This window comes from Triturus cristatus, chromosome 3_2 (assembly GCF_964204655.1).
Source record: "Triturus cristatus chromosome 3_2, aTriCri1.1, whole genome shotgun sequence".
Lineage (NCBI taxonomy): Eukaryota > Metazoa > Chordata > Amphibia > Caudata > Salamandridae > Triturus > Triturus cristatus.
In genome coordinates, this window is record NC_140584.1 from 789,289,277 (window position 1) to 789,301,833 (window position 12,557).

Here is a 12,557-nt window from a genome sequence, read left to right on the forward strand (position 1 = left end):
TTAAAAGTCGGTAGCAGTGGCGGAAGAACTGCAGATGTGAGCCCCACACACTATAAAACGTTATTTAGCATAATAAGCCATTGGAATACTTTATAGGCAGAAATAACATTGGCACACAGCTGATGGCAGAAAAGCAAGATTATCTGAACGTGCCACTCGAGCAAAATTTGCATCGAGTGGCACGTTTAGGTAAACTTGATCTTCTGCCATCAGCTGTGTTCTAGTGTTCAGTGTTACATTTGACTACAAAACATTGAAATGGCTCATTATGTTAAATAACTTTTTTTATAATGTAAGCCCACGGTGCAGTTCTTCCTCCACTGCTGCTGGCTTTTAAGTTAAAAGAAAAGAATAATGTATTTTGCCTTGAGTGGGACATTCAAGTAGTCTTGTTTTCTGCCATCAGCACATATTCTTGCAATGTTCTAAAGTAAAACTAGAAATCCTACAACATAATGTGCTCTGCTAGTTCTTCAAAGCCTTGTACTGGCTAATGATAGCACACATTATGGGTCCAATTGGCCACTATTGAGGACAGCTCACCAACCTAGCCGTACCATAATGCTGCTACATAGACTGCACAGGCAGTCGTCACTTACCAGAGTGCATGTTCCCATCCAATGGTGTGCTTAACTGAGTGTGGCGGAGTGGTTTTGGAAGTGGTGAGCTGCCAACTGGTAGTGTCTTGTCAACTGCCTCTTTTGCCAGTCTTTAATTGTTGTAACAAAAACAATGTCTCAACAGGGAAAATAAGTCAGGGGACCAATCGATACACAATTTAATCAAAAGAAAAAGGAGGGACAAGAGAGACCAAGAAATTGAAAAAAGGAGACAAATTTTATGATTAAATACACAATTGGTATGTACAATTTAGAGTAACCATAACGAACATATGTGCACTGACAGTGAAGTGAACAAGTGAACGACGCAGTGACATAAGTGTTAAGGTGACAACAAGGTGCGGCAAAATAATTCGAATAAATTCAGGGTCGAGGAGGAATATATACAATGAACAGTTTGCAAATAATTTTTAAGGTCACAAAGGACCCTTTAACAAGCCGCAAATAATGCTGTCCAGTCGACGACGTTTCAACCTCCTTGCGTTGAGGTCATCATCAGGACTATGGTTATCAAAATATTTAAAAATACCTATGTGTAAAAGAAGAAAAAAGAAATAATGAATAGTGAAGCCCAGAAAAGCCAACGACGTAGAGCACAAGGAATAAATTCCTTGTGCTCTACGTCGTTGGCTTTTCTGGGCTTCCTTGTGCTCTACGTCGTTGGCTTTTCTGGGCTTCACTATTCATTATTTCTTTTTTCTTCTTTTACACATAGGTATTTTTAAATATTTTGATAACCATAGTCCTGATGATGACCTCAACGCAAGGAGGTTGAAACGTCGTCGACTGGACAGCATTATTTGCGGCTTGTTAAAGGGTCCTTTGTGACCTTAAAAATTATTTGCAAACTGTTCATTGTATATATTCCTCCTCGACCCTGAATTTATTCGAATTATTTTGCCGTACCTTGTTGTCATCTTAACACTTATGTCACTGCGTCGTTCACTTGTTCACTTCACTGTCAGTGCACATATGTTCGTTATGGTTACCCTAAATTGTACATACCAATTGTGTATTTAATCATAAAATTTGTCTCCTTTTTTCAATTTCTTGGTCTCTCTTGTCCCTCCTTTTTCTTTTGATTAAATTGTGTATCGATTGGTCCCCTGACTTATTTTCCCTGTTGAGACATTGTTTTTGTTACTACATTTACCCGGTCTCAGCTGGGTTAAAGGGCCTGCTCCTGTTTTTCTTGTTTATAGTCTTTAATTGTTGGCCAAGACAACTTTGGATTCAGGGAAATAGGTGGGCGGAGCCAGTAGAGGAAGTGGGTGGAGCCGGGGACCTGGGTGTGGCCTCCTACAAAAATTTGAGCACCTGGTTAAGCACTGCCTGGGTGGGGAACATGCCCAGGTCCCCAAGGCCCCGTTTGAGCGCCAAATTACGGCACTCAGACCAATCACAACGCTGCATTGCAGCGTTGCGATTGGCTCAGGGGACCCTGGCTACTTCCGGTTTGGCCAACGGAGGAGAGACAATGTGGGACAGAGCAGTGAGGAGGTAGGTGTATTCTTTTTTTTTATACTCCCTTTTCTTCCTCGCCCCCCCATCCCAGGTCCGTGTCAGTCGCCACTGGAAGGTGGCTTGCTGCGTTGTGCTGCGTAAAAGAATGATAAATATGGGTCATTGTGTATAGCTCCAGCTTACCAGCCGTTAGAAGTATGTTGGCCATCTAGCAATGGTAAAAACAATGATACAGAGTGGATAATATCATTCCATGAGTGTGGCACAAGTAGTCAGTTAGCACTGGTTTTGGAGCTATAGCTCCAAAGAGGAGAAGGAAAGAAATAAAAATTAAAGACTAAAAGAAAGGCCTACCAGATTTGACACTGAAGCACACTCATTTTCAGACAGATGTGCACTTGCGATCAGACACATTTCGTCATTTACAGGGCAAGAGACCCAATGATGTCATGGACAGAAGGAGGAGAGTGTAAATGACAACCATTCAGACCAGCGGCAATCGAGGTCTGCCCAAAAGCTCCTCATTATTTATATATATAGTAAAATTTAAATTATAAATATATTAGAAAAGCAGACAATTAAACCTGTCAGGTGTGGTCTTTTAAAGATTATTTTTTTGGGGGATGGCTAGCGAGTTCGCCGCAAAATTAATTAGCCAAAAGTTCCCAATCCAAAACATGGTGTCAAGTAATGAATAAAAGGAAATTGCTTCTGGAAAGGCATTATTTATTCTTCTCTGAAGAATATGCTGAGTCACATTTCGGGAGAAGTAGAGGCAATCTTGCTAAGGGATTCACTGTGTTACACTGCCTCGGATCACCACTGCAGGAATATTAATTTTCACTTACTGATTTCATTAATATTTCAAAAGTTTCTGCACTAATTCACTTATCGTCGTATTCTCTAACATGCTAATTTTTTCAGTCACCACTTCAAAATCCTGGTCATTTGTTCATTCACACACTTCATGCTTCACTCACTTACTTGTTTATTCACTTGCTTAAAACTCACACTCACTAAGTCACACTCATGTGCTCAGTCACTCATTTTCCCACTCCTGAACTCACCTCAATCACTTGCTTAATCATTTACTCACTTACTGACATCCATTTCCTTTTGCTTGCTTTCCCACTCACTTACTTGATGGGCACCCTTTAATTGGTTATTTGCTTGTTTATTCACTGACTAAGTTTCAGACTTGCAAATCCAATCCCACACTGCTTCCTCCACATACTCATTCCCACATTCAACTGCTTGCCAACTCACTTGCTCAATCGGTTGAACACTCACTCCTCATTCATTAACCTGTTCAAGCACTGTTTCACTTATGTACTCACTTGCTCATTCCCTTACTCGCTTTCATAGTCAGACATATGCTTATTCAAAAACCCACAAATCCATTCACTTGCCCATTCACTCATACATTCGCTCCATTTCTCATTCTTTGAACACTTGCTGTTTAACTTGCATACTCACTAATTCATTCATTCAACTAGGTACTTTATAAAGATTATGTTTATTTAAAATATTTTGATTTGCAAAGCTTCTAATGGAAAGGATGAATACAGTATATCTTTAGCTCTTAACGTTCGTGCCCACTCAGCTGTGAATATCGTTGGGGTGACGATATTGCACTGTGGTGCATCTCCTTTTTTAGAAAGAACTATCTGATCCTACAGTGACCTGGCTGAAATGCCCCAGAGGGTGACATTGTCACTTCATTGGAATGAACTTGCAGGTAGCATGCCGGGGGCTGGGCCAGCCTCGGATTGGATGGCCAATGGGGCTGAGGTTGAGGCTCGTTGGTGGGCTGTTTTTTGTGTGACTGTCTCAGTCGCCACTGCAAGGGCACATCAAAGGCTGTACTTAAAGCCTCTGCATACATCTAAGCATCTTGACACGATGCACATTAAGTCAGGCAGTCTCATTGTCAGAGGCAGAATGACAATGGGCGGCTCCGGCTGTCACAGCATGAGGTGTGTCTGCCCAGTGGTTCCCTCCAGGTGTGACAGCTGCCTGAAGGAGCTGCTGATGGGAAATCATTAGCACTTGCTTTGCAACGCACTGGGGCTGGAGAGATGACCGGAACGGGTGGTGGGGGGTTGGTGTGGGCCAGCAAGGTGGGTCTTCGTTTTTTTTGCCTGCCAGAAATCAATTCCTGCAGTCAAGAGGAAACGGTTGTGGCCTTAACTCACTTTGAAACTGGGAAACCGGGTTTGATTCCCAATGTCAGTTCAACATCCTGTGATCCTGGGCAAATCACTTAGTCTACACTGGACAGATTTTTTAAATCTCTCCCTCCATAATGTTATCTGGTGCTCATGTAAAGGGCTCCAATTCCTCTGGACCAATTTCATGCTATATAAAACTGCATGTATGTGAGGAAAGTGACACTATTTGTTTTTATTTTTGCATTTACACACTAACCTCTTTCCATTTGTCGGAATTTGTCGAAATTTACGCGTGATGCTAGCAGCAGCTAAAACAAAATCACTGATGCACCTTTCACCAGTCTCTGAGCATTGAAGGGCCTCTCTTAAGAGCTGTAAAAACTAAAGTGAATATCTAAAAAGCCCAGGGTGAGTGTAAAATGCAGTCAAGGTCTGTGCCTTGTCCTGTTTCCCAGCGGACATTAATCAAACCATCCACCGCAATTTTAAGGTTAAAGTTCCGAGTATTTTTTATAACTCAGCTTCCAAGGTACATTTTTTCCATTGGAATGTTAATTTCCAATGTAAGTACTGGACCTATAAGCCCTGAATTACATTAATTACAGCAAATGTTTGACAATGTTTAGCTCCATGATCCTAATGAAGAAGTATTGTGAAAGGTTGAGATCTGCGAATGCGGGCCCCTTTTCTTTTGGCTGCCCGGGCCAAATTGTGGCCCCAATCCAACCCTGTGATTGGCCTTCAGGTTTCCATTGTGGGCTCTCTTTGGGCTTACTAGTTATATCTTTACAACTGTGAAGTCTCCACAAGACTCTACAGTCATACATATATTACCAGTAAAATACATTTGTGAATAGCAAACAATCATGAAATTACACAAAAAGTGCATGTTTACCTTTATGAATCAGGCCTTATATGTTCCTGCTGGTTCTCCCGACACCACCTCGTCCAATCAAGCAGACAAAGTGTTCCAAATATGTTGAAATATTAATATTTCAGTCTTTTGAGCAGCCCTGCAGGTCAGAGCTACTTTTTTCTTTAACTGCAATAAGGGATCTTAATTTCACCAGTGTTTTGTGGTCAGTTTCATCGTTTGCTCAGCCTAATCATAATGGCAAGTGCCCAATAACCTCATAGCGGTCGAGGCTTTGGCAGCACCAGTGCAGACCCTATTTTTGATTTTTGGGATATTTTGTGCCTAAGATCCCAAAAGTTTTTCCATAAAAGATATTCAGGCCAAATTTGTTTCCTTTTTCTCACAGATGATTGACTTTAAATGGGATGGGATGGTGGATTCCACTTTAGGTAACCGAGAAAAAGCCGAAACGTAGCAAACTTAGTATTTTTCTTTTAAATGTGTAAAAGTACGGTGCTTAATAGCATCAACAAAAGGTTTGCCGGATTAAGAAGAGATCAATCAATCTGAATTTACAAAGTTCAACACTTTCACCCCTAGTGGTATCTGGGTGCTGTGTCTCAGTCGAATAGCCAAGTCTCAAGTCCTTTCCAAAGTCAGCCAGGTAGGGGGCTGTGTGGAGCTAGAGGTAGTTACAGGTCTTGGCAGCGATGTAGGAGAAGGGGCAGCCACCGCTGCAGTTGCAACAGATGCAGGATGTTTGTGCAAGGGCGAGTAAAGAGGAGTGCAGGTGTGTAGCGGGATGGTGGAACTTCAGTCGTGGTTGAGGTAGGCAGGTACTAGGTCATGGAGGGCTTTTAGGCGTGCATGAGGATTTTGAACTGGCATCTCTTCTGCATTGGGAGCCTGTGGAGGTCTTAAGGCTGGGGAGTGATGAGAGTTAATTGTGAAGGTCCAGGATTATTCTGACTGCCGCGTTTTGTATGGTCTGGCATCTTCCGAGGAGCTGGGTGGAGGTGCTGCCATAGAGGGTGTTGCCGTAGTCGAGGCGGCTGGTGTCGAGGGCCTGGGTCCATGGTCTTTCTAGTGTTGGTTGGGATATATTTGAATATTCTGTGAAGCATGCAAAGTGTGTGGAAGCAGGAACAGGTGACTGCCTTGACTTGTTGCTTCATGGTCAGTTGGCTGTGGAAGATGCTGCTGATGTTGCATGCATGGTCTGACGTGTAGGTGTGGGTACGAGTTCTGCAGGCCACCAGCTTTGGTCCCATGCTGAGGTGTTCTTCCTAAAGATCAGTGCTTCAGTTTTGTCAGAGTTGAGTTGGATGTAGTTGTCGCTCATCAATTTGGCTATGTTGGTCATGGCATTGAAGAATTTAGTTTTGGCGTTGGATGGGTCCTTGGTGAGCGAGAGGATCAGTTGAGTGATGTCTGCTTAGATTATGTTGAGTCCATGGGATCTGACAAAGTCCGTGAAGCGGGTCATGTAGATGTTGAACAGGGTGGGGCTGAGGGATGATCCTTGTGGTACTCCGCATATGATGTCTTTGGGTGTGGAGGTGAAGGGAGGTAGTCGGATGCTCTGTGTGCATCCTGAAAGGAAGGAAGCAAACCATTTGAGGACTTCTTGCTGTATACCTATGTTGTAGAATCTGCTGATGAGGGTGTTGTAGGAGACTGTGTCCAACACTGTAGAGAGGTCGAGAAGGATCAGGGCCACAGTTTCTCTGCCGTCGAGGAGTGTTCTAATGTCGTCTGTGGCGGCAATCAGTACGGTCCCAGTGCTGTGGTTGACATGGAATCCTGAATTGAGAGGCATCCAATAGGTGGTTCAATTCCAGGAATTTCGGGACTTCTGGTTGATGGCTTTCCTGAGCACTTTGGCCAGGTAGGGGAGCAGGTAGCTCAGACAATAGCTTTGGAGGTTGGTGGGGTCAGCTGAGGATTTCTTTAGGAGGGGTCTGATATCTGTGGGGTATATTCACAAGAACGTGTGATAACTACCGCAAGAGTAGCTTAACGCAACTCTCAACATCGCAGCATATTGTGGAAAAATTACGCCGTGCCAACCAAGTATTCACAACGCTGCGGTAGCATGCGATAGTCACCAGATAACGCATCAAATGGCCGTGCAAACTTCAACGCCATGCCGCAAAAATGCGAAACGCAAAAAATCATGATGAGGCCAATCGCGGTACAAAAAGTAGCGAAAACCAGCCACAGGCTGGCAAATCCCACGCGTCTGGCGGGAAAATGCCCCATAAAAACCACAGAAACAACACACCAGAAACATACCAAAGCACTTAGCAACATGGATGCACCCTGACCGAGCGCAGAGGCCAACACAAACCCCACAACCCCCACAGACCACCAGCAAGGAACAACGGGGACAGCGACGGCCGTGAAGAAGAGGTAGAGGAAGACAGGGATCAGTCCGCAGCAAAACCAGATCAGCGTCACGGAGGTGACAGAACACTACCAGCAACTAACCCACAAGTAGACCACCTGGAATGCAGTCGGAGTGCCGAGGAAGCCAAGAGGTGCTGGCATGATGTGACTACCTAAATCAGGCACAAACTCGCTGCCAACAGGAAGGCTGCACCGGCGACAGGAGGTGGCAGTCCTGCGCCACAGGAGGAGCTGGAGGAAACCGAGGCCACAGTCATCAGAATGGAGAAGGTGCAAGGAGTAGGGAGTACGGACACATCTCGAGAGGACCTGACACAACATCAACAGGTAGTGTAACGAACAGGGACTGGGAGGACGGGGGATATGGGCACAATGGCACACATGCACAACAAGGTGTAGCACAATGCACACCCACAATTACCCAGGATCATGTCCCTGATCCCCTTGGCACACTGCAGCACACACACATAGCAAGGACAGCACACCCACATTGGTACAATGCGCAAAGCAGACACTGCAGAACAGAGGACACAACTGGCTCCGCACATGCACAGAAACATGCCTACTACATCTGACAGAGCAGGAAACTGTGAAAAGGAAATGTATGCGTACGACCTCACATCCGTCATGTAGTCCAAATATACACTGTCCCGCAGCAGCATTCAGTACCTCCCAAACAGTCACAAGGTACATTGTCATACAGTCTGCATGTCAACCAGAACAATGCGCCAACATAAATGCCAACACAATGTCAACATGCATCTCCCCTTCACATTGCAGAGGGGCACACAACACCTCCAGCAGAGCACAGAAGACAACACATCTGTGATGCCGGAGAGGACCACCACACTTTCAACACCGATGCCCCACAACAGCCCATGGACATCTCACGCAACCCACCACCAGGACCAGGGCAGCCACGCTACTTAGAGGAGAACACGGAGCCTGCAACAGACCACACAGCAGGAAGAACCCGCAAGCACAGCTGGCTCACAACACTTCACCCCCCCACACATGACACCCCAAAGCCATGTGTCAGCACGTCAAAAGGAGGTGGCCGAATAGGTGTGGGTGGGGTCCGAACCCACAGAAGGTGAACTAGATCACATACGTTGGTGTCAATTACCTTTCAGGGACCACCTACACCTCACAAAGGAGACTCACACTACCATAGAGACACATGCAGATGCACATTTACAGTACAGAACCACGTCCAGGGGCACGTACAGTCACACACCCATGCTGACTCTGCGTATGATGGCCCAGGCCACTCCCCTTACGAATTATTATTATTATTTAGTGTTTGATAGAGCGCAAACTTGACCCGTGAGGGTATCGGAGCGCTTTACACGGTTTACAGAGGTGAACAAACAAAAAGTCTAAAGTACAGAAAATATACAAAATGGTTGGCGAGGGGCAGGGGTGCTGGGAACAAAGGGAGAAAAGAGGACACAAGTGTATGGTTACAGTTATAGTTAGAATCAGTAAAAACAAAAGCCCCACATTTTCTCGGCGGGGTGAATTGATGATCTGAGGAAGAAGCCATAGTCCTAGATTCGTCAGGCACACTGTGGTGGTTGAGGGCAGGCCTTAGACGAGGAATTTATCCATGAGGAAAGTTTTGGCCTCCTTCTTGAAACGTGTTGAGAAGGGATTCTTCTGATGGCGGGTGGGAAAGAGTTCCAAATTCTTGGTGCTGCCCCGGAGAACGCCCTATTATAGGTCATTTTTTCAGAAAATGGGCAGGTTGGAGCAAGAGGTTTCTAGCGGACCGGGAGTTCCTGCTTCCTCCAGATACCACTAGTTTCTGTGCCAGATAAGCAGGGGAGTTTGCGTATAGAGCCTTGTGTGTAATGCATGCCAATTTCAGCTGTATTCTGGCCTCTAGAGGGAGCCAGTTCAGCGCTTTCATATGTGGAGAGATGCGGTCGAACTTCCTAGTGCCAGTGTGTAGTCTGGCGGCCGCGTTGAGGCAGGCTTTTAGAGGTGCCAAGGAGATCTTGTGTAATTCCGTGAGGGTGGAACATCCATAATCCAGTCTAGAGATGACTAGTGCTTGGACTGCCATTTTTAAGTCAGGAGCATCGATGAAAGGTTTCAGTTTCCACAGGTAGCTCAGATGGAATCTGGCTGATTTAGCCATCGAGTTAATGTGGTCTCGCATGTTCAGGTTACAGTCGAGGATTATGCCGAGAGATTTGGCAGAGTCCACAATGGTCGGCGGGCAGTTTAAGGCTGTGATGGCCTTGATCCACAACTGAGTCTCTGGGTTGGCTTTTGAAGGAGAGATTAGAAGAAATTCAGTTTTCTTTGCGTTGAGTTTGAGTTGGTTAGCGGCTAGCCATTGGATAGTCAGTTTCAGGGTCTCATTCAGGGAGAGGATCTCCTCGAGCGATGAAATATTGATGTATATTTGGGTATCGTCCGCGTACATATGGTAGGAGATGTTGGCGGTATGAAGAACTTCGGTGAGTGGCTCTAAGTAAAGATTAAAGAGGGTGGGGGACAGGGTTGAACCTTGGGGGACTCCAACCGTGACCGGGGTGGGAGCTGATAGGTTGCCGTTAATGAGGAATCTCTGAGATCGGTTGTGGAGGAAGGAACTGAACCATTCTAGGACAACACCAACCAAACCAATCCTGAGTTTGAGGCGTTCAAGTAGATTTTCATGGTTGACCGTATCGAAGACAGAGGATAGATCTAAGAGGATTAGAAGGCAGGTTTTGCCTTGGTCTAGGGCTTGGAGGGCGTCGTCCTTGATGTTGAGCATAGTGGGTGACGACAAAGCTATATATCCAAGCTCTAACCCGCTGCCTGCAGTGACATGTCTGCATCCGCTGTACACAGCACAATGTAATGTCCTAGGGCCCAGGGCCCTCATGCATGCAACATGAACACAGGGACACACGCAGATATTATGTTTAACTGGCTACAGGCACATGCGCCTTGCCCCTTTATTGGCAGGGCCACATGTACAGTGACGCCGGTGCTGGATGTGTGTGGGGTGAGTGTAAGCCAGCCCGCACGGAGTGGTTGGTGCTGGCAACCACTTGAACAGTAGACACCAGTTCAATGGAAACTGAAAACACCTGCATAACAGAGTCAACTGCTTAGCAACATGGAGGGAGCCAGAGAAAGTCCAGAGGTCACACAACATGCAAACAGAAGTGTCCGTGAGTTGCAGTGGACTGAGGTTGGGGCACTACAGCTGATTGCGCCCATGTGAAGAAAGTCTCGGATTGTGTCCCCTCAAGGGTGCCGATCACGATCCGGCAAAAACCGGGTACGAACCGTCGGACGGAGCATATTCTCCGTCCGACGCGTACCCGGTCGTCAAAATATACAAACATGGAATTACGATTCGCACGGGTACACCATTACCGTACGAATCGTAAAAAAGACCGACCGAACAAAAAACACCTACCAATGCGATCCGGGAAAGCGCCGACCTGACGTCGGGACGCACGCAGCCAGCCATTCACGACCCAGGAATCACGATTCGCACCGACGTCACCCCGCACGGTGAATATTTTGCGGCAGCCAAAAACTGCCGGGAAATCAGGACGACGCGAACAAGGACCACCAGTACGCGACGGACAGACGGCGACGCGAACAAGGAGGACCAGTACGTGACGGACACACAGGACGACGCCACCAAGGAGGACCCGTACGCGACAGGACGACGCGATCAAGGAGGACCCGTACGCGACAGGACGACGCGAGCAAGGAGTACCAGTACGCGACGGACAGACATGGACCCGAACCTACGAGTCATCCCTGCCCTCATAGCAGTACACCTCCTCTACAGGTTACGACGCAGACGCCGCAGAAGGTCAGAATAACTAAGGGAGGGGGGAAGTGGGGTGGGGTGGGGGTGGCACGACCAGGGCAGGCCACAAAACAACCACATGAGTGACACACTACACATGGCCTGGACATACCTGACTCCCATGCCCTGGTCACCACGAGGGGGTGGGGGCGTGTCCTGATAAGCCAGCGACCGCCACAACGGAAGTCCGTCACCACGCGAACCGGCAACACAACCAGACAGGTACGTCCCGTACCCACGCCTGAAGAGCGTGGGTACGAGTCGGACCACGCCCACACACGTCACCCCAACAATGGCGGGACGGATCGCACCCACGTGGCAAAGGCCTGGGTACGGGCCGCACAAACATCACATAGCATGGGGACGGATATGTACGGACCCTACCCCCACCCCGTATGCAAGGAGCGTACCCCCCAGCCCAACAGTGTAAGTACGACCCGTACCCCCACCCGCGGACGTACGGAGCGTACCCCCAGCCCAACAGTGTAAGTACGACCCGTACCCCCACCCGCGGACGCACGGAGCGTACCCCCAGCCCAACAGTGTAAGTACGACCCGTACCCCCACCCGCGGACGTACGGAGCGTACCCCCAGCCCAACAGTGTAAGTACGACCCGTACCCCCACCCGCGGACGCACGGAGCGTACCCCCAGCCCAACAGTGTAAGTACGACCCGTACCCCCACCCGCGGACGCACGGAGCGTACCCCCAGCCCAACAGTGTAAGTACGACCCGTACCCCCACCCGCGGACGCACGGAGCGTACCCCCAGCCCAACAGTGCAAGTACGACCCGTACCCCCACCCGCGGACGCACGGAGCGTACCCCCAGCCCAACAGTGTAAGTACGACCCGTACCCCCACCCGCGGACGCACGGAGCGTACCCCCAGCCCAACAGTGTAAGTACGACCCGTACCCCCACCCGCGGACGTACGGAGCGTACCCCCACCACACCAGTGTCAGTAGACTCGTACCCTCACCTCTAATGCAGTGTGCGTAACCCCACCGTGTATGTGCCAAGCGCACATATCCAGAAATCGGAGGTGTGTGTGCAGACTCCACCCAGCAGTGCCCTGAGACAGGAGGGGTGGGTGCCCATCACTCCCAGCAGTGCCCAGAGACAGGAGGGGTGTGTGCAGAGTCCTCCCAGCAGTGCCCTGAGACAGGAGGGGTGGGTGTGGAGTCCTCCCAGCAGTGCCCTGAGACAGG

At 48.0% G+C, this 12,557-nt stretch overlaps 1 protein-coding gene across 3 annotated transcripts in view; it reads left to right on the forward strand.

Moving 5' to 3' along the window:
- CPO (carboxypeptidase O) overlaps window positions 1–12,557 on the forward strand; it is a 523,455-nt gene that overhangs the window by 119,774 nt on the left and 391,124 nt on the right. The window lies entirely within an intron of this gene.